Below are 5,363 nucleotides of genomic sequence, written 5' to 3'. Positions count from 1 at the left end.
CAGCAGAATTATAGCCTAGAAAGAACAAGCGATTTGAAAAGAATCATCATGGGTTTGGCATCCTTAGTTTTGGCAGATCCTCCACAGAACGGCATAAAACACACCTCATTACTAAAACTGTTCAACAATTTCCCGACTACAACAGTGCATAGATGCCAAAACAATGTAGGTCAAGAGTTGAACTAGACACCAGAGATATAGTGTCTCCATGACACACAACTTTCTGAAAACGTCAAATAACACGAAGTCTAAATAATGCTCTATGAAGAGATTTGCATAGATAATGAGATGTCTGTTCCGGCTCACAAATGGAAAAATACTGTACCAAAAATAGTCTAAATTACCTGAGGTGAGGTTCTTCCAGATAGAGCAGAGATGGGGGTGTTTCCTCCATGAGGAAGCAGACAGAGAGAAGCAACGGTCGGTAGATACATCATCTGGTGACTCGTAGTAGTTTACTCTTGACACCAACTGAAACAAGCAGGCAGGTAGTTTGTAGTGTGTTGGCAGCCAATCAAAAGTGTAATTCAGTGAGCACAACGAGAGGTGTAGTTCCTACATCCTACCTACGTACACAAGCTAATAACGTAAGTTAAATAGTAATATAAAACATCAAATTTTAATTTGAACTATTGACGAGAAACTCAGCAATATAAAATTATTGGAAGAAACAATAATTTACAAAATGTTTATTGCGTTCATTTGTGAATGCAATAAACATTTGGTGTCGTCTGTGTAAATCACATCTTGTTTAAGCAACGACCCAGTACTGGATGTGGTTTTTGCCACTTATTTGGCTTTTGAAAACAACTATTTTGGGTTTCTTTTAATTTCATTTATTGCTTAAGTTTTTACTGTGTTTTCTGGCTCGTCTATGATTCCATTAATTTAGGTTACATATTTCCTATTTCTGTAGCCAGTGCCACCTTCTGTATTGGAGACAGACTGATAGACTGGTCCCATGCAGAAGCTCTGTGATTCTTCACCTTCGCCTGTGAAGGGAATGTCTCTCTCTTTCTAGTTCACATTTCCTCTTCTTATTTCTTAGGGAAATCTATCTTGAGTATGCCTCAAGGATCAGAGTTGATCCTTTCTTGGCACTGGATCAGATCTGTGTTAAGATATCTTCCCAGCATGTTTTAAGGACATTGTTGATTTGATCTCACTGAATATTCTCATTATTGAAGTTAAAGTGGGGGAAAGCACCCTCTTAAGTGATGTCTGAACTTCGATTATGTTGTGATCCGAATTAATTGTATTTGATACTGTAATATTTCGTGCCAGATCACCATTATTAGTGAAGATGAGGTCGAGTGTATTTTCCAGTCTTGTTGACTACACTATTTGCTGGTTTAAGGTGTATTTATATCTCGTGCGAGTGAGAACTTTCATCTAGGTGCTGCTGCCTCCCAGGGTTATCTCTGCTATAACATTATATGTCATTCTTTCATTTTAAATATCTTAAATTGAAATCACCAGGTAACAAGATATTTGGGGCTTGGGTTAAAAGATTTTCAATAGTTCTTCCTTCAACTGCTGGGAAGTTGTATCTGGTGGTTTATACTCAACCACATCATTCAGCTACATCATTTGTGGTGTTTAGTAATTCCGAGGAAATGACCGACTCTGTGACATACAGGCCAACCCCTCTTTTGTTGCCTGTACTGTCGCATCTAATATGTTATAACCCGGGATCCATGTTTCGTTGTCAAAGTGATCCTTTATATGGGTCTCTGTGAAAGCAACAAACATTGCATTTGACTCTGTGAGAGGTCCACTGATGGAAGGTATTTTGTTGGTGGTTAATGGCTTTAGACCTCGTATATTTGCAAATACAAATATTGTCGTATTGATTGTTTGTCGGGGAACTTCAGTGTTGGCACTAATGTCTGCTGTTCTGGAGTGGGGGGCACTGACTGTGCCTCCACTCCAACAAGGCTTCGAGTTAGATTATTTATGGAATTTCCTGACAAGTTTCATTCTTCGTGGCACTAAAAAAAACTTTTTCTCCGGAGAGGTTGTAATTAGGGTAATTACAACCTTGGTTTTCCCAAAGTTTGTGTGATCTGTAGCTTCTGGTCCCTTTCAGATGGTGTACCAGTCAGCATGTGTTGTAATATTGACTTTCATGGCTAGATGAATAGTGCAATGTCCCAAGACCGTAACGTTTCTAAATAAATACGTGCTGGTGTTTGCTCACGTTCATTTCAAAACTAGTTTGTCGGTATATATTATCAAGGTTTACACAGTATATTGTGGCAACATTTCGCTCTCCACGACCTTTGTCACCTACACTCCTTTGGTCAGGTCACGGAATATTTTTGGATAGTCAGCATTACAGGTTTTATTGTTTTTTTTTCTGCATATTCCATGTCTACACATGCCTACATATGCCTACACATGCCTACATATTCCTACACATGCCTACATATTCCTACACATGCCTACATATGCCTACACATGCCTACATATCCCTACACATGCCTACATATGCCTACACATGCCTACATATTCCTACACATGCCTACATATTCCTACACATGCCTACATATTCCTACACATGCCTACATATGCCTACACATGCCTACATATTCCTACACATGCCTACATATTCCTACACATGCCTACATATTCCTACACATGCCTACATATTCCTACACATGCCTACATATTCCTACACATGCCTACATATTCCTACACATGCCTACATATTCCTACACATGCCTACATATTCCTACACATGCCTACATATTCCTACACATGCCTACATATTCCTACACATGCCTACATATTCCTACACATGCCTACATATGCCTACACATGCCTACATATTCCTACACATGCCTACATATTCCTACACATGCCTACATATTCCTACACATGCCTACATATGCCTACACATGCCTACATATTCCTACACATGCCTACATATTCCTACACATGCCTACATATAGTTAGGATTAGTGTTGTCTGGGATCCCTACTGGTGTATTGTGTGGACCTGACCTAACACCATCTTCACCTGTACTCACCTAGTTGTGGTTCAGGGGTGGATTCCTAGCTCCTGGCCCCACCACCATCAGTGCCACCACCAGCTATGGGGCACTCATAGGAATGAGAGATGGAGGGAGGGATATAGGCAGAGGTAGGGAAGCATGAAGGGAGGGTAGAAAAGAGGAGAGAGGGAGGGAGGGAGAGAGGGGAAGGAAGGGAGAGAGGGGAAGGAAGGGAGAGAGGGGAAGGAAGGGAGAGAGGGGAAGGGAGAGAGGGGCGCCAGCTACTATGGAAATCTGAATAGAGTATAGGATTGGCGCCGGAAGTTGTAGTGACTCTTGGATGGTGCCAAGTTGTGGGGGATGGTGCCACGTTGTGGAGGATGGTGCCACGTTGTGGACGATGGTGCCACGTTGTGGAGGATGGTGCCACGTTGTGGATATTGGTGCCACGTTGTGTAGGATGGTGCCACGTTGTGGAGGATGGTGCCACGTTGTGGAGGATAGTGCCACGTTGTGGGGAAGGGAGGGGAGATAAGGGAGGGAGGGAAGGAGGGGAGGCTGACTCCAGGAAACCACGCCAGTGAGAGCATTATGGAGGGGAAACATGGAGGGAGGGGCATAGAGGGGGGATATGGAGGGGGGTAAGGGGGGTACGGAGGGGGAACATGGCGCCAGTATTGATCCAGGGAGGGAGGTGGTACTAGATACATTGAGGAAGGGAGGGGGTGAGAGAGGCAGGGGGGAGGGAGAGAGAGAGAGAGAGAGAGAGAGAGAGAGAGAGAGAGAGAGAGAGAGAATTAGAGTGAAATATACGAAAGTACTAACCCACATGTACTCACCTAGAAGTACACACCCAGATGTACTTTCTCACTCAGATTCGCTAATTTGTATTCGGTAAGTTACACACCACACACAGCTTCAAGAGCAGGTACGACACGTCCAATGAAGCTGGGGAGAATCTGGTCAGAAACGGGGCTCAGGAGCTGTGATTCAATACTTGCAATCACAAATGAGTACATGTGTCTGTGTACTGAGTTGTACTCTGTTGTGTTTACGGAGGGCCGAACCCCTGGCTCCTCCACAGTTCTGCATAGTCTTGAAGCTGCGTGTGATTTATCAAGCTAGTAGACTGATCGTAGACAAGCCAGTAGACTGATCGTAGTCAAGCCAGTAGACTGATCGTTGTCAAGCTTGTAGACTGATCGTAGACAAGCCAGTAGACTGATCGTAGACAAGCCAGTAGACTGATCGTAGACAAGCCAGTAGACTGATCGTAGACAAGCCAGTAGACTGATCGTAGACAAGCCAGTAGACTGATCGTAGACAAGCCAGTAGACTGATCGTAGACAAGCCAGTAGACTGATCGTCGTCAAGCCAGTAGACTGATCGTAGACAAGCCAGTAGACTGATCGTAGACAAGCCAGTAGACTGATCGTAGACAAGCCAGTAGACTGATCGTAGACAAGCCAGTAGACTGATCGTAGACAAGCCAGTAGACTGATCGTCGTCAAGCCAGTAGACTGATCGTAGACAAGCCAGTAGACTGATCGTAGACAAGCCAGTAGACTGATCGTCGTCAAGCCAGTAGACTGATCGTAGACAAGCCAGTAGACTGATCGTAGACAAGCCAGTAGACTGATCGTAGACAAGCCAGTAGACTGATCGTAGACAAGCTAGTAGACTGATCGTCGTCAAGCCAGTAGACTGATCGTAGTCAAGCCAGTAGACTGATCGTAGACAAGCCAGTAGACTGATCGTAGACAAGCCAGTAGACTGATCGTAGACAAGCCAGTAGACTGATCGTTGTCAAGCCAGTAGACTGATCGTAGACAAGCCAGTAGACTGATCGTAGACAAGCCAGTAGACTGATCGTAGACAAGCTAGTAGACTGATCGTAGACAAGCCAGTAGACTGATCGTAGACAAGCCAGTAGACTGATAGTAGACAAGCCAGTAGACTGATCGTCGTCAAGCCAGTAGACTGATCGTAGACAAGCTAGTAGACTGATCGTAGACAAGCCAGTAGACTGATCGTAGACAAGCCAGTAGACTGATCGTAGACAAGCCAGTAGACTGATCGTAGACAAGCCAGTAGACTGATCGTAGACAAGCCAGTAGACTGATCGTAGACAAGCCAGTAGACTGATCGTAGACAAGCCAGTAGACTGATCGTAGACAAGCTAGTAGACTGGTCGTTGTCAAGCCAGTAGACTGATCGTCGTCAAGCCAGTAGACTGATCGTCGTCAAGCCAGTAGACTGATCGTAGACAAGCCAGTAGACTGATCGTAGTCAAGCCAGTAGACTGATCGTTGTCAAGCCAGTAGACTGATCGTCGTCAAGCCAGTAGACTGTTCGTAGTCAAGCCAGT

This window comes from Cherax quadricarinatus, chromosome 96 (genome assembly GCF_038502225.1).
Source record: "Cherax quadricarinatus isolate ZL_2023a chromosome 96, ASM3850222v1, whole genome shotgun sequence".
NCBI classification, from domain to species: domain Eukaryota; kingdom Metazoa; phylum Arthropoda; class Malacostraca; order Decapoda; family Parastacidae; genus Cherax; species Cherax quadricarinatus.
Note: the sequence above shows the minus strand (reverse complement) of the source record.